The sequence below is a fragment of the Pteropus medius genome, unplaced genomic scaffold, assembly GCF_902729225.1.
Source record: "Pteropus medius unplaced genomic scaffold, Ma_sr-lr_union100, whole genome shotgun sequence".
In the NCBI taxonomy this organism is placed as follows: domain Eukaryota; kingdom Metazoa; phylum Chordata; class Mammalia; order Chiroptera; family Pteropodidae; genus Pteropus; species Pteropus medius.
Window position 1 is genome coordinate 20,286,984 of NW_024344378.1, and position 21,339 is coordinate 20,308,322.

The window sequence follows — 21,339 nt, forward strand, 5'->3', positions numbered from 1 at the left end:
TCAACCCAGCATGCCCAAGCCTGGTCAATGCAGCTGCTATGAGAACCTGGGAAGAACAGGAAATAGCAGCAGCAGGTGTCACAGCCTGACCCCAAAAGAGGTTGCATCAGAGAAGACAGACTGAGAAGCTCTGCCTGGGGGCACTGGGAAGGATCTGTAGACAGTATGAGCAACAGCTCTGTCTAGACCCAAGAGATGCCAGGGGGTGTGGCAGAGCTTTAAAGTAAAGGATGACAAGGCAGGTGGAGTCACTCCCTCATTGGTTGAATTCCCAGGAGGCCTTCACCTCTCACCAAGCTGGAGAGGAAAACGGTCTCATTGTGGCTCTGTGAGTTAGAATGAAAGCACACAGTCTCCTGAGTAACAGTTTGTTAAACTCACGAAGAAACAGAGTAGCCCTCAACATTCTCCTCCTCTGGTTCTATGCCTTCTCTCTCTTCCTCCTTTTCTCATTCTGTCCTTTGTGTTTCACTCTTTTTCTGCCTCTTTCTCTGTCTCCTCTCTTTGTCTGTCTGTCTGTCTCCTTGCACCCTGAAGTCTCACTGTGACTGTGTGAGTTTATTGATTCCTGGAAGCTGGGGGAAAGCGGGAGGCAGGGCTGGGGTGCAGGCTCAGGGATGGAAATAGAAGGCTATAAATTATTTGTGACAGGAAAGCAATAGTGGCAGAGTGCTGAGCACAAGTCCTGTGTCACTATTAGATTCCTTTTAGCCTGATGACACTGTAAAAAAGGTTAAGTGTCTGCTGGAATCGTACACCTGGGGGGCCGGGGCTGCCTGGGAGCAGAACAAGCCACTGAGAGCAGGTATATCAATTCTCCAGGCCAATAATATTCCTCTCATTGATCGCCACGCAAAGTTCAAAAATCTCATTACAGCCAGGCAGACGGGGAACTTTTTACAAATCAATAGAATGATATAATGTATGTATACTTAGTACAAATGTATCTATTCATCTATCCATCCATCCACAGTCCGCCTCAGGGTTTCCAAGTTAACCTACCCATCATATTATGTTATGTTATGTATGATATTATATTGCATTATATTATATGATAATAAATGGTGTGCAAAAACTCCCCCTGAGGTGGAGACAAGAAGAGATCCTATTAGCATTGAGGTGACCTCAGACAGCTCACCTTGGAGGGAGTTAGGTGACAGCATTTCCGGGACTAGGCTGGTCAAGATTTCTAGGAGCAGTGCTTCCTTAGCGGAGGCTCTGGTAATAAAAACTATTGCCTACTAAATATTTACTAGGTGCTAGGCAGTGTTCTAAGTGTTTCAAACAAATAATTCACTTAATCTTCACAATAACCCATCTTGAAGATAAGACATATTATAACTTGCCCAAGGTCACCCATTTAATAAATGGCAAATCCAAGGTTTGAATTCACATAGACTAACCCCAGGGCACATATTCTTAACCACTAAGCTATACTGCCTCCAGGGAAGAGATACCCAAAAGCCCACAATCCATACTTCTAGATTCTAGTTCTCTTGTTCTGTTGTGTCCTGAGAAACAAAGGACAAGGGGCTTCCTGAGCTTCTGGATTCCCCTCTATAAATAGGAGTGATAACACCTGCCAGAACCAGCTGCTGACAATGTGATATATACATGGAATCTCCAGGCATGTCCCCATGCAATCCTGTCCAGCTGCCTAGAACAGACTGCCTTCTCCACTTTGGAATTACTCTCTAGTGGAACGACTAGCTGGCCCTAGGCCTGGTTATGTCACTGTTTGCTCAAAGGTTCATTGGGGCAAGATGTCAAGTATCTACATACATGTGTCACATACATGTGCAAATCTGTTTAAATTGTCCTAGAGCAGACTCTAGGACAATTTAGAGAGTTTTTTGCAGAAAAAAATTTAGTCCTTGGTTTAAAGAAAGTTTTTCCCAATTTTGTTAATAAAAGGAACTCCAGCGTAGAGAATGTTTCAGACTAGCTAGCTGCAGCCGCACTGCCCACTGAGCGGCAGGAGTGCTGGGAGGGGCCTTTGCCAGCGACTTCGGGCGGGGTATTATTACAGGCTGGATCATTCTGGAGGACAAAACGATATTTGCTTCAGAAAAGGAAATTTTGCCCAACGAATGCTGGTAATTGTTTCGTCTCAGGCCTTTGGAAGCTGCCAACATCAGGCATGTGTCCCTAGCTCAGCCCCGAGGCAAGTCAGAGCAACGCAAACAGCTGGAGACTTTTCATGGCAAAACCTCAAGTGAAGTATCATAGATCATGCAGAAAAATTTCTCCTTTCCCCAAAAATGGTTCCTGTAGCTCCTTATTCCTGAGAACTCTAAGGAACTGGAATCTGCGCCTGTACATCCCGGGAACTGTAGAGCTAAAATGTACTGCCCCCTCCCCAATGGCAGCCAGGAAGAGCTACACGTAAACTCTGTTTTCCTGCGCTCCGTCTTTGCAGGTTGTGCAGAGTTAGAATTGTTTGCTCACACCCACTCACATACCCTGCAGATTTCAGTTTGGACAACTGACCATATGGCAGGCAGGGTACTGTGCATGAAAATTGTCTCTGATGTGTGGAAGCTATGGGCAGGCCCTTCCATTCTGGCTGTAGTAGGATGTAGAAGGAATACACAGATTCCAAGGTTAGCAAGGTTCCTCCAAAAGGTGTCAAGAGCTTCTGCCTCTTTTGCTGCTTCTCAGAAGTCATAAGTAAGCTCCAAGAGATGAGAGTTCTACCAAAAAGCTTTCAGAAGGATTTCCTCAAACTACTGTCCTTGAACCACCTACATTAGTATCCCCTGGGGTGTGTGCTGAAATGCAAATCCTGGGGCCCACCTCTGACCTTTTGATTAGAATTTCCGATGGTGGTCCAGCCTAGAGATCTGTATGTAAGCAAATTCTCCAGATTATTCATAAACTTTCTAATATTTGAGAAGACTAGCTTCAGCCAGGGGGTGAAACTGGTAGTTATGCAGGGGAGCCTTGAGAGAGCTGGGAGAAAGTCTTAGTGACATAAGAAGTTTCCTTACTTATACTCTATCAATTGACATTTCTCTGCATCTGCTAATCCTGATTCCATTTTACACAGAAACCAAAATTTAAGAAGCTGTCAGTTCCTCTGTGGAAACTAAACTTAGGTTAAAAATAAAAATAATGTTAAAATAGTGTTCAGTACATTCCAGGATGAGAGATTCCCAGTGGATTTTTTAGATATGAAGCATATTTTCTGCCTCAACATAGTCTTCTAAGATTGGCACTGAGGGCGATAATCCTTCTACCACGTGTCCCCGGGAGCCCAGGCCAGATACAATTTACCGGGCTAGATGGGCCATGGGGCTGGCCCAAGGGGGCAATAGTGATGGTTTAGATGATGAATGGTAAGCATATGGATTGATTTAACTTCAAGATAGGCATAGGTTTAAAAATTAAGGGGCAATGTGCTTAACTAACCATTTGGAAACCAGTCTGCGGTGCATGCCAAGCCCAGAGCGTGACCGGACTAGCTCCTCTCGCCATCGTCCCTGCCCTCATCTATGAGGGTTTCCTGTACAGAGCTGGGGTCCACCAGCTTTCCACCCCACAGTCCTGCCTGGGAAGCTCCAGAGGCTAGAAGACTGCCTTATAGGATGGTGAAAGGGATGCCGCTGTAGACTCAATGCTGGGACCAAATCCTCCCTTTCTGTCCTTGCTGTCCCTCCATAGGCACACCCACCTCCCTCAGGAAGCCTGGAGAAAGTGCCCCTTAGCAGCAGCAGACTTGGGGCCTCCTAGAAATTGCCTGGCCTCCCTGCCTCTAGCCCCACCCCCTCTTGCCTAGGTACTCCAGTCTCCAAAATCAATCCATGGTTTCTCTCTGTCTCCTGAGAGAATGTGATGATGCTAAACCCTATAATTGCTTCCTATTACCTACAGAATAAATTCAAAATGCGTCAGCCTGGCCCTCAAAATCTTTCCCAATCTGGCTCTACCCTGGCTTGCCAATCCAGTTCTCTGTGTTCCCTTCTCCCCCTCATGGTCCCACACAGAGCTGAAACCTTGTTTTCTTGCTTACTCAATTCATACTGAGTTCTCCCCGCAGACTGTGAGCTCTACAAGGGCAGAGGTCATGCCTATTTTTCTCCCCATCGTATTTCTAACACTTAGCAACAGCACCTGGAACAATGTAAATATTTAAAAACTAATGGTTTAATAACAAATGTTATTATTGTTAATAATAACAATAACATAATCTTAAAGGACATAGTGAGCTAATACGTGTTCAATATGTACCAGGCACTGTGCTAAGCACTTTATGTGGATTATTTATTTCTCACAACTTCTTCTAAAGATTATTATCCCTATTCTATTGATGTGGAAGTTGAGGCTCAGAGAGGTTAAGTAACGTGCCCAAAGTTACACAGCTGTTAAGTAGCAAAGCTAGGATTTAAATCTGGGAGCCTAACTCTAGAACCCACGCTGCTAACCACTGGGTAGAATAAGTCAATCATATAAGAACAGATGGTAGAATCCATGAGACTCTGGGCCTGAATAGAAGAGCTGCATATAGTAATAGGAAAAGCAACAACTATCATTTATTTCAAATTCACTATGATTGGTATTATAACAAACACATTTACTCATTCAAATCCTAACTACTTTATCAAATAGGCATGTTCTCTATTATACCAAGGAGACAACAGAGAGGCTAAGCAACTTGCCCAAGGTCACATGCTTAATAGCAATGGAGCCAGACTTTGGGACCAGGCCTGTGACTCCAATGTCTGTAGGCTGAACCATATTACCTCTTCTGGACATTTCTGTGTTAGTAGTTCTTTGTGTTTATTACCTATTTGGGCATGAACAAGTTTTCCCTTCAGTCTTTTCACATCCATGGTCTGGACAACTGAGCAAATGTATATGCAGACGATTAACAGAGATTGCATGTAGCCGAGATTCCAAAGATGCTTACCCTCTCTCTGGCATGTGCCATAGTTGTATTTGATAAGAATCATATCTGTGTTACAAATGAACCACAATTTTAGGTTAAGTGGCTATGGTTGTAGTGTATTTTATATGCACTGGTAGGTTTTGGGTATAGATTTTCCAAATTCTGTCTGTCTCTCTGTCTGTCTGTCTGTCTGTCTGTCTGTCTGTCTATCTATCTATCTATCTATCTATCTATCTATCTATCTATCTATCTATCTATCTATGTATCTCTCTATCTATCTAGTTTTTAAATAATGTACATGATTGTGTGGAGATACTGCATACAGATGTGTTTCTTAGTCTTGACATTTCTAGACACTATTTCTATGATTAGTGTATCTTTACATTTATATCTGCTTAAATGCATTGAACCAGAATTTATAATACTGGATATATTTATCAAAACCGACTTCATGAATTTCTGCCCAGTTATACCTATTTCTGTCAACTATGCAAGCCACAGTCATACATGACTCCACACTCATCACTGTTTCCAGGGTGTTTGAGACGCTCGCTTCACAATTGTGTTTTTTATATTGGTCTGTGCACCAATATTGATGTGCATAAATGTGCATTTGTATACCTGAGTATCTTTCTGTCTATGGCCAGGATGGGGTGAGGGGGAGGGTGATGTGGAAATGAGAGAATTATTAAATGCCAAGTAGATGTGCAATAAATTCCATCGATTTTATAAACTCTAACTTGTCTTCAGTCTCCTTCCATTCTTTATCCTGGGGGCATTGCAACAAAAACCTATTTTAAATACCTTTACTTCCTCCCTCCCCCTCCCCCAAAAAGTGTCAATATTTTATTTGGATTTTTAACTTCGCTCCATAACAGTTGTTTGACCTCCTGACTCGTGCGAGTCACATAAATTCTAGGACTTTATTCAGGAGCCATGTTCCTGCTATTGAATAAGCAATTTGGGAGGGTGAATTAATGACTTGTGCTGTTGCTGGAAAGTCCCTGAAGAAATATTAAAATTGCTTGCAGACTGAATCGATACTCAGTGAACACCCAGCAAGAGGGCTTCAGCTCTGGAATGACCACAGAAGGCAGGGCTTGGTGGAGGAAGGGGAATTCCTGCACCCAGCTTGGCAAGCCCCCTCCTAGCCCACCCCCGCCTTTCCTTCCATCCCTGGAGCTCTGTCATTTTCAGTAACAGCAAAGTCTCATTAAACCTCAACCAGGACAAAGCTGATTTGTCGGATCTCGGGAAGCGGGCTCAGGGGACAGTTTACTCTCTTACTAGCAACGAGAGCCCAGAGGCCATATTGGAGGTGATGGTCTGGATATATCCACCTGCTAGAGAAAGAAGATGGCACTGCTTTCTGCCAGGCTGTGCTAGATCAGGAGAGCACTGGTTTTGGGGAGGCCGGGGCTGTGACCATTTTCTGCTGGGTGCACAGAAGGGTTGGGTGTTACATTGCTGGCTCTCTCTCTCTCTCTGTGTGACCAGTGCCACTTAGGTAGCCTCATGATTTCAGCCTTTGTGTATGGGTGTGCCTGTGGCATGGAGAGTTGGAATTGTGTTTTGTTACTGTGTATTGCATTGTGTTGATGCATTCCTCCAGCATCTGGCTTAAGGTTTGTTACTGACATTTTGTGGTATTATATTGAGGTGACTGCACTTTGTGTAACACTGAGTTGGAAGAATTTGAGTATTGTTTGATGGCAATGTCCATGTTTCTGCTTTGAATTATTGTGTGCAGTGATCATATCAGCATCTTTTTTCTTTCTCCTATAATGTACATCTCGTAGATTAGGTCAATGGGTGTCTCCTTCGTGATGTGGGTTGAGTAATGATGTTGGATCTGGGTGGTGGTGTATAATTCAGTAGTTGCTTTCTCAGTATGGTTGTGGGTGAAGGGGGCTCATCTTTAAGCTTTTTTTTTTCTTTTTAGCTTACTCTGGCTTAGTTATTTGCACTGCTCCTTTCCAAAAGGAAGATTCTAGAAATGCAAAATAAATCTCTTCTTAATATGACCAAATGCACAGTTCTATTCCTCTTGGAACAAACCTCCCCTGCTCGACAGAACAGTTCTGACCTTACCCCACTGAGAAAGGGCCTGGTGTCACCCTCCCTGTATCTGCCTAACTGAGAGGATTAAGCCCCTAGGCCAAACGCTATGCCTGTCAAGAGTCTAGATCTCTGATGGGGCTAGAGGGGGATGAATGGGAGAAAACTTCTTTATTTCAATGGAAATAACAACATGAACTCTAGTTCCAAGAATCCCTAGTTCTCTCCACTCTGTAGCTCTGGCTATCGGCATCTTATTCCTTCCCAGTATCTCCAGATGATGTGGCTCAGCACTCACTGAGCCACACACATACACCATGGAAGAGTGCAGGAACATGTAGTAGGCACGACTTTCTACTAGGGCACAGAATCTCTGTTCTGAGCTTGTAAATAAATGTATGAATATATCGCTGGGCATGAGACTGCAAAACATACAGAGCTCCCCAAGAGATTATACATGCTTGTACTTCCCTTGGTCAAAAGTTAATATGAAGTAGGGAGTACTGGATAATCACATGGGTTTCCGAGCCAGTACTACATGGGTTCAAATCCTAGTTCTGCTACTTAACCTGTGACCGGAGCAAGTTATTTAACTTCTCTGTACTCCTCATCTATAAATAATCCTATAACGTCCTATGGAGTTGTTTATGAAGCCCAAATCAATTAATACATGCAACATGCTTAAAACAATTCCTACTAAAGTAAGCAGTTAGCTATTATCATTATGAATATAAGGATTTACCAAGTAAAGCATCCATAAGATTGGCCTATGTATATGTACAAACATGTACACATGTGTGCTAATGTACATGAAACCCGAGGATGAATCAAGGCGTTTGTGTAATTTAAGCATAGACGTACAATAACTACAGTCAGATAGGGGCAGTAGGCGGGGTGGGGCAGAGGGTTGTTCTCTTCTTGGTTTCTGGTCCATTTAGACAGTGGAGGGATGGGAGTTGATAGAGTTGACCACTGCCCATCTCCATACAGAGGGCTGCACCCAGCCTTGTATGATAAATAGGGAGAAAGGAAGATGTTGGCCTTTATATATTTACACTCATAAAAATTTTTTAAGGATGATTGAATTCTCAAGAGTCAAATTTAGCTCATTTAAAATATTTATTTTCTAAATCACTAAATCACTAAATCAACTAAAAAATCAGGACCTTTACCAACTAATAGGTGTAAATGAGGAATAGTGGAATCTAGGTGTTAAATTTGAGAACTAAGGGAGGGATAAAAAAAGGAATCAGATAAGTGAATGTGAAGGCATTTGGATGTGAATCTTACAGAAGTCCATTGAGCTGAACTTGGTTACCTAGATAGGCCAAAGGGGGCAGGGAGAATTTGGGGTCTCAGCCTTATTCCATGAGCTTTCTCATAAAGATAGGGAACTAGAACACATCATCATGAGTCTGGGAAACTTTGATTTTCATCTTTGCTCTTTTTGGGCACAGAGTAAATAGGAGAATTTGCAGTTGTCCAGTTACTGTGAGCCATTGCACTAAAGACAGGAAACCCAAAGTAAACTTTTTCTCCCCAATTTTTTTCCTAAAATCTTTAGCCCACAGCAATGGAAATAACTGTAATGATGATCAACTTCCCATACTTTCTTGGGATATACAAATATGTGGGAATAGCAGACAAATTTGGTTGAATTTGTCAAATATTTGCTTACTTCTTCCCTTCTCTTTCTTCATACTTTATCTTATCTCTATTTTCGCTCCTCTTTCCACCCCTTCCTGTTTCCCCCTTCTCTTTTTCTCTATGACATTTAAGAATCAGGGGAGCCCTTGAAACCTGTCAAATAAAGATTTTTTTTTTCCATTACCGTTTCACTTTATCTTTTTAAAAAACCTACAAAATGCAAAGCAGCACAACACAGGAAAATGCCGTGAAACCCAGAAAATGCCAACATTCAACTCCTCAAGCAATCGTAGGCTCACTTCAGAAAAGAAATGTGCACCTACACAAATTTCTCTCTGTCTCTCTCTGTCTCTCTGTCTCTCTGTCTCTCTATCTCTCTCTCTCACACACACACACACACACACACACACACACGACGGGACTCTCCAAAGTAGACAAAGAGGGCAATTATATGACTAATTTTGTTCAACGGTCAGATAACTGAATCATAGAGTTATTGTTTTTTTCTGGACGCACACAGAGCAAGCCCCCTTCCTAAATCCAGCTGGGCTCATCGTGGACCTCACTTCTCACTGGCATTCATGATATACAGTTCTGCACACAGAATATCCTTTTGGCTCCTCAAGCATTTTTATTTAAAAGATTTCAATGTTTATGCACATATAAGCCAGAACTCACAAACATTGACGTAGACACATAACAAGAAATATACGTTTGATGATTATTATTGCCATAATAATAACTAACACTATTGAGCACTTGATACCTGCCAGAGGCAATTCTAAGCAGGTTAATGTGTACTAACTCACACGAGAACCTATGAGAGAGCTATAGATGAGTGAGGAAACTGAGGTCCAGAGTCAATATGAGATTTACCTCTAACCACGCAGACAGTGAGTGGGGGAGCTAGATTCAAATTCTGGCAATCTCTTCCCAGAGCCCACTTTCTTACATTTCCTATGCCACATAGGTTTATGTGACTTGCCTGGCACATAGTAGGTGTTTAGCAAAGGTTTTCTGAATGGATGAATAAAAGAATAAGTGAATAAAAGACCATGTCTACTAAAACCCACAATATTCTCCTTTAAGATGGCAAAGTGGATTTTTCTATGGAAGCCAGGCCTAACAGACAGCTTAAGCTAATTTGGACAAAATGATTCGTCCTCCCAACCAACTTCCAGGGGAAAGTGTCCATCAGCTGGGCCTTTTCAAATACGAAATGCTCTAAGGCCCAGCTCTCCACTAGACTTTCAGGCCAAGCTCAGCCTCCCTTCAAATCAGAAATGAGACTCAAATGCATCAAAGATGCTTTCTAACCACAACACTTTGTTTTCCTAGAATATTTTCCTCTGAAAACAGGTGTTTCCCAATGAAATGAAACACCAATGAAATGAAAATGAGTGTCGATGATGTGCCTGGATAAAAACTAAGAAATTCAATCAATTACGTAGATGTCTCTAAATCACCGAATACTTGGCATCATATCGACAACTGCTATAGATGATTAACTAAAGGTTTTGGTTTTCATCCAGATGTTTGGGAGTTGCCACTATCATTAACCTGTTTGTCAGCAAGTGCTCATAGATTTCCATAAGACATAAGTGAACACTACAGAGAAAAAGAATAACCCAGAACAAAACAGACTAAAGAGGACAGGGACAGCAGCTATTCAACAAAGCTAGTCAAGCAGACTCCATTCTGGGAATAGGCTGCTGCCTTGGAGATCCATTAGAACATGGATCCAGCTCACAAGAGACTCATGTGCTTAAAGACCTTTAAAAACCTTATAAGTCTGTATCCTTGATGATCTGCAGAACCAGACACAATCAGATCTCTGCACGACGGAGCTGATGGATCAGCGTCTGGCACAGAGAGCCCACGTTGTGGCCAATCCACCCTCTTCATACTGACACGGCCTCATTTACTCCCTGGACACCTTCGTGCCTGTGCACTTAGTATCTCTATGTATCGACAGTCAAAGCTGTAGATTTTGCAAAGCTTGGCGTAAATCTGGTTTATGCCTTTGTATATGTACTATTCGTAATTTAGTATGCTGCCTTTTATCATCTCTCCTACTTCCATTTTCTTTCCCTCTCTACTTTTTAATGCTATTTACAATTCCTTATCCATAGAGCAGCATACTACTCTTTCAGTATCTCTACTGATATAGTCAAATGATTTTTCTTATCCAGGTTTTCTCGACTTAATTTATGTTTTAGTAAATAGGAAATTTAGATCGTTCCATTCAATAGTGCTTAGGGTTATCGCTTTTATCAAAGGAATCATGGCACTAAAGGACTCTTTGCAAGGGATGTTTGTTTATTCTTATGAGAGGTTGGCTCTCCCTATGTGCGAGAAGGCTGTGTGCGTGTGGGCGTGCATGCACAGCGTCCTTAGTTTGTGCCACTATGCTCCACTGCCCTGCGTCAATGCCACTTGGCACTAGCAGGAAGAGCCCAGTGAAACCACGATGTGGCGGCAGCCGACCCTCAAACTGCCGGAGATAAATGCAGGCCCTGGGCCCTCCCTGCTGATGACCACTCAGTTCTTTTAAGAGCAGGCCCACATATGCCCGGCAGGGCTACTTCTACCAAAAATCTCTCTCCCACACATTCTTCATCCCAGGGCTGCAGAGGAGGCTGTAATGACATTATTTACAAGCAGGGTTTTGGGGGATTTCTCCTAGAAGTGTGAGTTGGAGGGTAGGAAAACAAGACAATGCCTTCCTATATTTCTAGATCGTCTATTGCCTTTTGTCCTCCTCTTCAATTCTTTCCACACCTTCTCATTTCTCACTCCATTTGACCTTGAACTCTGGCCTCTCTCTTCACACCAGAATGCGTCCCAAGGGGGACAGCACCTCCAAAGAAGCAGTTACCTGGCCTGACAGGCCTGGAGACCAGTAGCCAGAGGGGCTAGCCTATCACTCTACTCCTGGAAATAAATCCCATTGTATTTGCATTTTAATTTTCCACATAAACAAAGGCCCAGAGTACTCGCTTGGGCAGCATCACTGGATGAATTTAATTAGAAATGAAAAGTTTATAGGGCCCTCTTTAATGCGATTAATGCTCAGTTAACATTTATCACATTCGGATGCTGGAATCATCTTTTCTAAGCAGCCATTGGCCATGAAATAAATTTCTCTCAACTTTTTTTCACACCCACTCTGAGAAGTCATCTCCTAAGGAGTCTACACTGCCCTCCAGGCTGTCTCCCTGGGGCCAGAAATTAGCTGGTCCTCAGAGTCAAGTTCAAGGGAAGTAAGGGTAGGGGAAGAGGCATATGTGTACGTGCAGGGGTGCAAGGGCAGGGGGCATAAGGGTGAGGTGAACACTGTTTCTAGGAGGAGCCGAACTTGAACCAGGGCTATACTCTCTGCAAACAGCTGAGTGCTCAGCCCAGCAGATGAGCTAAAAGACTTCAGAGCCTCTTTCCTAATAAAAAGAGACCCTCTTCCTAACGCACACACCTAGTGCATTTCTTTGGCCAAAAAGGTGGCTTTAGCTTGGGTCAGTTGGTGTCAGCCTCATCTGGCTCTCACTTCTCCCCTGTCTCCAGACATCTCTCTTTACTCTTTTCCCTCTCTTGTCCAGGGCTCTGTTAGACTGTCCCTCCCAGGCTCATGGTGACTAAGAAAGCAACCCAAGCCTCGACTCTGGGGAGTACCTCCTTTTCTCTCCCAGAGGCCAGACAGTCACAGTTAGTGGGAAGGCCGCCTGCCCTGGTGTCAGCTCCTTAGGGAAGCAGAGTGGAGTGGGGGAACATGAAACCTCTATCAGTCCCCAGAGGAACATGGCCTTCCTTATCTTATCAAATTCTCTTCAGTCTTCAATTAGAGTCTACTGAGATTGGCCTCCTAACCCAAACCAGCTAACCTGAGTGATGATGACGAGGAGGAGGAGGAGAGAAGGAAAGGGTAAGGGATGGGAGGGGGATATCCTCTCTGCAGGTGATAAAAGGAGATAAATAGCTTGGTCTATGTCCCTTCCTAAATGCACACTCCCTTTGAAGACTTCAGCAGACACGAACCAAGCAGCTATTACCAGTTTTCCTAGTAGCATGTTACACACAGTCACTACCCTAGCATCACACACCACTTCATGCCCTTGCCTCTAGCACAGCAAATGCATATGTACGTGCACACAAACTAAATGTGTCAGGAGGCTCTGTGTACTTGACAGGACCCCCACTCATTAACCCAGCAGGACATCTACGGTCCATTCAACTCAGTGCTCTCCGGATTACATTTGCTAACACCCCAAACAGGCAAGCCATCCAGGTAATGGCAGACACTTTCATTCTAGGACCAAACAATCCCTTCAGCCAGAAGCCCTCTAAATAGTGAACCAACCAGCTCCTTGTTCGACAGGACTGACTCCTTTTAAGGTCTCCCTGGAATGCCAGGGCCATTTAGACAGCTTCCCAGGGCACAAATGTCAGGCTCAGCTAGATACCACAAGCCCACACACTCCAAAACAGAGCCACACAGAGGCCCCAACACATAATCACCAGCTTCGCTTGGTACGACACACACGGCAGGCACCATCTTGCCCTATAGAATCAGGATGAAAAGTCACAGGATAGGGGCAGAATGAGGGCCTCCTCCCTGACCATCTCTGTGGCCTGCCAGGCCGAATCCCACCCACAAGGATCCTGGTTTCCTTCAGCTTCCTTCACTAGCCCAACAAAGACCCTGAGACCAAGAGGGAGTATCAGGACCAGGAGAAGCTGCCCCCAATGCTCAATCCCATTTGCTCAAGCTCTGGGGCCACTGTTGATCCTCTTTCCTGCCCTCCTTTCCTCTCTCCCAGTCCTCTAAGTCCTTCCTCTCTCTGATTTATTGACCTTACTGTGCCTACAAGGTGGGTCTACTTCCCCTTCCAGCCTGCTGCCTTGTCTCACAGCCTTTCTCCTCTTGCCAGGACCTGTCGGTCATGTCCTCTGGCTTCCTCTGTTCCTGGATGGCTGCAGTGGGAGCTCACTGCAGAGACGCTTGGGCAGGCCTGAAGGCAGGCAGAGGAGGAAGTCAGAGCAAAGTGGCCAGAGGCTCTCTGGTGGAGGGAGCTCTGATCTGGAACACGCAAGAAGCAGGGACTTCCTTTCCTCTTGGCCTGCCTCCCACCGTCCCTTCTGCCAGGGTATCAGGCTGGAGTAACCGTACCCTGCAGTCCCACAGCCACTGCCAGCCTGCCTTGCGGTGTGCTGCCTGGTACTAGCGTCTGTGAGCTCCAGGTCCTCTGACTCTGTTCCCCACCCCATGCCATTTCCTTTGCTCCACCACCTTTTTCTACCCTGGGTGGCCTCTTGTTTTCTCCTTTGCCACCTTTGAGCCCTCTCAATCCCTCTCAGCCTGTTCTACCAACTGCCCAGAGCTCTAGCTGGCTCCAACCACCTCCAAGACCTTGCAAGGCTACCAAAGGCCCTTGGCTCAGATACGTAGATCCAATTCCCCTTTTCAAGCTTCTGTCGTCCGCTGTTCTGCACTCGCAGATAAGCACCATTCCCAAACACACCTGTCCAGGCTGAGCCAGCTCCGAGACCTCTGCCACGTCCCTCTCAGCTTCATCGCCTCCTTCCTCGCTCTTCTAGTCCTCGCTCTTCCTCTTGTCCTCTCTTTTCCACCTGCATTTCAACCTCTCCTCCCCTAGCTAGAGAAAGGACAATCTTCCCCACGTCTCTTACTCAGGGGCTTCCGGACTGAGGGCCTCAGGAAATGTCATGCTCCCTTGCAGCTGCACTGAGGTTACTGTCTGGTCTGAAGGAGGGTAAGTTATATCCAGTTACATAGACCAGTGACTGCATACTGCTGGCCCATGAACTGAATCAGGCCTGAAAATGTATTTTATTGGGCCAGTAGAATTTTTAAGAAACAAATCTTACTGCCTCGAGGTCGGGCCTGCTCACTCCAGCTCCTGTTTGTCCAGTTCTTACCACCTCAGTCTCAACTCCTGCACCCACTCCCACCGACCTTCCCTGTTGAGTGTCTCCTGGAGGCATCTGTGTTAGTGACCCCTCCAGCCACATGAGGCATTTCCATTGCTGCCCCTCACTAAAACATATCTCACCAGTCTGGACTTTGGGGCACTACTTTCCTCCCCCACAATCCTACGATAAACCTAACCTGTCTAGAATGCCAATGACTCTGTTTCTCTCTTGTGTGCGTACACACACACACACAAAAACCCCACAAAATATATCTTCTTACCGTATTATCTCTCAAAAACCAAAAAAAAAAAACAGTTATTTTTGTGGTCATTGAGGAAGAACTACAAGGAAAACCTGATTCTATGACTTCTCCTGTCTCCCGACCTCCCTCATACACAGCTTCCTCTCTTCCCTGAGAGTTCCCAGCTCTACACAGGGCCTTGCCTTTTCTTCTCCAGTGCCAGATCATTCTCCTCCTGTTTCCCACACCCCCAACGCATCCCCCATGCACAGCCCTGTCCAGCCCTCCCCAGGAGGCCCCTGTGTCTGCCATCATGCCCCGCCTAGTTGCCAAGCCTTCTCCAGTTCCAGCTACGTTTCTCTCACATAGTTTCTTCCTTATTTGCCTGGCACCAGGACTATTGGGGATGGATTTGGAGGCTGGAACTGGGGCCCGGCCCTTAGAAGAGTTCTGCCCAGTGCTTCTATCATGCTTGCTGCTGCAGGAACCTGCACCCCTTGGAGAGTCACGGCACCACAACTCTGCAGGAAGAAGACCCATTGAGAAAAACTTCTCTTTGGCTGCTTATGCAGTTGGTCCCTAACTAGTCCTGCCAACTGGGCTGGGACTCAAGTTTTGAAGTGAAGATGGACAGCCGATCACATAGCTTCCCAACACAAAAGTGGCATTACTGTAGCCAAGTCCCTCTAATTTGGGGCTAACTGGACTATGGAGTGTTACAGTGGAAAAAGAAAAAAGGGAAATTTTGGTCCCACTTTGCCAAAATTCTAAAATGAATCTCTGGCCCAGCCCTGTAATGGTCCAATGACTGCCTCACTGATTGACCTGATAGGCCCAAGGACAAAGTGTCCAGCCTTTGTCTGTGACAGCAGGTCACATTCTGTAGGCCTTCCTTTCCACCTCTTGGCCTCAGAAACCTTTCACCGACGAGCAGATACAGGTTGGTGCGTGCGCGCATGTATGTGTGCAAGCATGCACATGCATGCATATGCACACACACGCATACATGCCCCAGAGATATTGAACTCTACACCTAGAAACCATCATGAATATACTCAAGCTGAACCTTTACAGCACCAAAACAAATAATCTGTTCAACAGAAGGAAAATATCTCAATCCAGTAGTTAGCTGAGTGGTGCACAGATAAACCCAAGGTGATTTATTCCCTACCTGTTTAATATTTCACTTGTTACTTGGGCATTGGTTGTGAGACACTGTTTCCCACTCCTCAGATCTGTCGGGGGCCTTTCTCTTTTCTTTAGACTTACGCACACGGCTGCGTGAGCTGCACTGGTTATAGCTGTACCTGTAACTGCTTCCCTTGCAAGAATCTAAACTCTGGACACCTGGCTTAAGCAGGGGGGAAGAAGGTGTATAAGAAGAAACAGTAGGAATTCAGGGAATTGGCAGGCCAGGTTAGCACCCTTTACTGCACTCTTTTAAAGCAGGGGTCCCCAATCCCTGGGCCATGGACCAGTACCAGTCTGTGGACTGTTAGGAACTGGGCCACACAGCAGGTGAGCAGCAGGCAGAGTGAAGTTCATCTGTATTTGCAGCTACTCCCCAGCGCTAGCATCACTGCCTCAGCTCCACCTCAGAACATCAGGCATTAGATTCTCATAGGAGCACCGGTCCCTGATGCCAAAAAGGTTGGGGACCACTGCTTTAAAGAAATTCTTTCCAGCATACACAGTTTTCTTTTACTGCAAAACCTCCAACTTCCAACTCCAGGTTGCTGGAGGAGCTAAGGACAGACCTGAGCATTACGAAGCATAGTTGCAGAGTAGCTAGACCTTAAGATCTAGGAAGCTGGGAGCAGACAGTGGAGGCCCTGGCTTAAGGCGTTCCTTTATCAGTCCTACTGAGAAGACTGGGAAGCAGGACCCCTATCCCATGTGAGCTCATAAGGAGCCCACTCTTCAGAATGCAGGCTCTTGGGGGCAGCATTAATTCACCGTCTGCACCAGTTACTACTATCACTAATCTTTCTCTAGAAGCTGTAATATCCTAGTCCACGAGCACGTACCATCACGGAAACAGCCACACGATTCCATGTGTATCAGAATAAGTTCATTTCCCAACCATTCCCTCCCACTTCAACTTCCCAACTGCGCCTCCCATATCCTGGATCTCCTTTACACGGTAATTCTCCCCTTGTGCCAATAGGCTCACAGAGCTAATGCCCTCCCCTGCCATACCCTACTTCTTTTCCAATACTCCCTTCTCCAGGCACCCCATTTCCCTTCTCCTGGGGCTGCTCCTGCCTGGCCCCATCTCCACTTGGCTAATTCCCCCTGTGGCCCCTGTATTGAACTGTTGTGTTGTCCATTTCCCTGTGACAAGGGCTCTGGTTACAGAGTTATTGATTGGTTTTCATGCAGACAGATGGGCCTTTCCCGAGCTCCCATCGAAATCCCTGGCTGTATGGGCTGATTGTTGCCTCTCGGGGTGTAGGATTGCACTGGAGACCACCCTCCACGCAACCTCCTTGGCCCAGGCTGTGGATGGTAATAAATGAAGGCAGCTTGAGCAATAATAAAAGCAATTGAGTAGGTTACCTGTGCAGACACAAGATTTATGCCTCTTCATTTTGATGTGATTGTTTTATTGAGTTCTCAGAATAGTTGAGACACCATTTATTTGTTTGTTTGTTTGTTTAAGGGTTTCCCTCTCTTTTCTTCTTTGCATAAGCCTCCAAAAACCACCTGGAGCTTTCATGAGGGACAACGCCTCCTGTCTGTCTCTTCCCAATAGTTGCCACCTGAGGTAAGAACTCAGGGCAACCAGCCATTGGTCTCACCTGAAAGCCATTTTGTGGCCTGAACGCCCACTCTGAGCCAATTAACAGAGAAACAGACCAATATGACTGCTGGCCAAGAAGTCAAAAATAATCAAGGGAACAAAAATGGCTTTTCAGGAGGACAACTCCATTTCTTATTTTAAGAAATAAGACCAACAGTCATGCCTCTTTCACATGTTATTCTAATGATGGGTGACCTCAGCACCAGGAGATCCTCTCTGCGGAGGGAGAAGTAAGCAGAACTTCTCAGACAGATAATGCCACCTGCGTTTGCTATCTGCAGCCCAGTTTCGTAGGCCTGGGGCCACAGAAGGCAAATTCTCTGTCCTTATTTCTCACATTCCTCTGTGGGAAGAAATCTTCTTGGTGCATCAACTTGCCTTGGCTCTTTGCCATGAGACCAACAGCCCTAACCACAAAACAGCCGCAGGGGTATAGAGATGTGGCAGAAAATGCTGCCCCTCTGGCCCAGCTTTGTGTCACACCAGGTCCAAGAGTCAAACCAGCAATGTTCTAGAACCTGAAATTCAAAAAGGGAGACACAGACCCTAGCCCTGAACATGTCCTCAGCATTCCCTTGGCTAGAGTGGCTCCCAGCTTATTTGGAAAGCTCTCTGAGTGAACAGTTGGTAGACCACTGTCATCCCACTGCCAGAGCTCTGAGGAAGATTTGTGAATGAATTCTTCAATAGCACTGGGGCTGCAGCCTTCTTGAAGCCAGTGCTACCCCTTCTTGGAAAATGAATGTGCTCACTTAGAGCCAAATAGGCTAAGAGAGACTGTAGGTGATCAGGGAGAAATGGACTCTGGAAGAGTCCACTCCGAAGATCCAGGGCAAGGAGTGCCCTGATCCCAAAGAGCGTAGGGCAGGCTGAAAAAGTTAAGAGAGTGATGGCCTTCTCGTCAGCTCATTCCAAGAGAGTGCCCTGAAGGGATCTTCAGTGACGCCAAAATCTATCTGGAGTTTATGCCTGTTCTTTCAAAGGCTCTCTATTCTCTGTTCAGAGCAACAGCCAAATCAGAAGACTTTGGCAAATAATCAGGAAAATCCTTCCTGCTTAGTCAATTGCTCTGGGATGTAACTTTTCCCCTTTCAGGAGCAGAGATCTCTCTCCATCTTTTCCCCCCTGCAGGCCATCTCCCACACCAGGTTTCAATTTCAAGTCACCTGTTTATAAGCACCTGCCCTCTACAAAGGTAATGTACAAGGTGAAGAACTGTCAACTCCATGCTCAGTTATCGGTCACTCAATATTGAGAATGATTCAGATAAATTCCACATGTTAAGCAATCCAGTCGACCCTCTGGATTTTTGACAGTGGTCTCTAGGGGGTGAGAGTGGAGTGGGAGGCCTCCCTGACCTACTCTGTTGGCTTGGAGAGGTATTTCTATGAGGATTCGCCAATGGAGAATGTAGGTTGGCTGTCCAAACCCTTATTACAACAGGATCAGAGAAAGCCAAACCATTTTTAAAGCATGAAAAGCAATTTCGTTTATAACTATAACAGCATATTTTAAGTGCTGCAACAGCATCTGTTTTGAAGAGAAGGTGAAAAACCTCATGATTTGGCTTAGGTGGGTGAGCATGTGTAGACTTCCTTTCTTGCCAAACACCGGCACAAGCACACCCTTATTCATAAGGGTTATAAAGTACCCAATATATGTGGGTAAAGCTCTCAACTCAAGAACCACCCACTCCCCAGTGCACCACACTTTCTGCACTGGGGAAAATCTTTAGGCTCTTCCCACAGCGAGTGAGAATTCACAAGCTTCCTAACATTACCAGCAGAAACACCTGACTTTATCAGGCTTTAAGGTGAAACAACACATCTCACATAACCCCTCCCCACTCAGAGAAAAGCACCTACAGGGATGAAGCTAAGGGCATGGACCCCAGATGCATGTCTCCAGCCCTGACTCAGCAGCACACTGGGAAGCCCTCAGAATTCTTTCCAAAATATGAACCATGGTAGGATTCTGTCCCAAAACAAAATTGGGAATACTATGACTGTTGACAAAGCAAATCACCGGGAAATCGAACTATGGACCCAGGGCTGTCTGCCCATGCTGTCAGTGGCTTCCCCATTCCGCTCTTCCCTCTCTCTCTCCATCTACAGCAACGCCTGCCCACAGGTGGCTATTTTTCCATACCCAAAGGAAGAGTCTATGCCACTCAGGTGATAGGGATCCACGCTGAGCAGATTCTGCAGCTGTCAGAGCTGTCGAGCTGAGGCTGTTCTTTCTCCCACTCTCTCATTCCACCCAAGACTCACGTCTCTACTTTCTCCCAATTCTGATAGAAACACCTCAAAGCCTCTGGAGGTCATCCTAGGGTCACCTGTCCCCTGTTCTCCATAGCTTTTCCAGATGAGAGCATCCCCAAACTTTTACCTAAGCCAGCTTTCAAAACCATTTCAGCTAGTGAGGGATATATGTTGGGAAGAGAGGGGCAAAGAGTGCTAGACAGGGGGCTGGACAAGGGGTGCTGCCACCGTGGACCTGCTTTGATTACTCTGATCATCCACCCATCAAGAGAAGCAAAATGCCTTAACCATACATGTCTTGGGTTTCTCCAAAGCAAATCCAATCACCGACAACAGCATTTTACTCGAATGTTCTCTAGAACACCAGCACCTACTCTCAGCACCACTGCTCCTCAGGAGAGCTGCTCTCCCAAGACTTCAGTTCTAAATCACTCTCAAGCACCAGCAACCAGCCAAGAGGCTAAATCTCCTGAAGGCTCAGAAAACCATGTTTTGTTTCCTTTCCTTCCTTAACCACTACTCTTGCCCCGGCCCCCCAAGCTTCCCCAGCCTCCTCCTCTGGCTTTTAAATGCAAAATTCTCATTCCTCTCCCAAAACACCCAGTATCTTTCTCCAGCTCCTTTGGAAGGTGTCTGAATGTCAAACTGCTATGCTTTCAATACCTAGCTGAGCCAGGCCCAGGGAGCTGGAGGGTTTTCGGAGGGTGTATAATTAGCTGATCAGTATTATGTTACCCTGTTCATAACTGAATAACCATTTTAATACAGATGGCACACATAGGGATAATTTCTGGGGTCGCCTCGCAGTACGTTACAGCATGAGTATGGCAGAGGGAATCTTCTTTAGCCAAGGTACATTCTACCAGCTAATTTTACCTGCTGTTTTCAGGATGATTTGGGATAATTCCATATCATTTGCAAAGTATTAAAAAAAAAAAAAAAGCCTTGATACGTGATGCCAGGTTCAGAAAAAGGCACCATCTGAATTATTAGTTGTCCTGATAACAAGCCTATGAAGTGTGCAAAGAATAACAGGGTACGAAACCCTTACTCCTCATCTCATTTGGGGATTTGCCTTAAAATGGGGGGCAGGGGTTGAAAGGCTGGCCAAGGTTACCTGGAACTTGTACATGGTCTCTAATAATGTCAGGTTACACAGTTCTATGATGCTGAAACTACCCAGGGTTCCTGCATCCAATCGCTGCTTATGTGTGCTGTACGTACCACGGATAGACACATTTGCACACTGGTCGAGTGTACATACATGGAGTGTGTACGTGTGTTCTCTCAGGGGGCATGCTGGAGTGCTTGGGGGTTGGGAGACTATCTCCTGCTGCTGTATGTCAAGCTGACTTCAGCCTGTGTCATCCCCATCCTCAACCTGTGCCTGAGCCTGTCATTGGTGCACCCTTAGGCCTGGACATAGGCACCCCAGATGGTTAGAGGCATCTCCTAAGGTTCAGCCTCAGAATTCAGAGTTCTCCCTCACTGCCTGGCATCCTTCTTCTTGTCC

General features: G+C 45.6%; 1 protein-coding gene across 12 annotated transcripts in view; it reads right to left on the reverse strand.

Annotated features, from left to right (window-relative positions):
- The window catches only part of PAX2 (paired box 2), an 89,219-nt gene that overhangs the window by 51,300 nt on the left and 16,580 nt on the right, over positions 1 to 21,339 (reverse strand). The window lies entirely within an intron of this gene.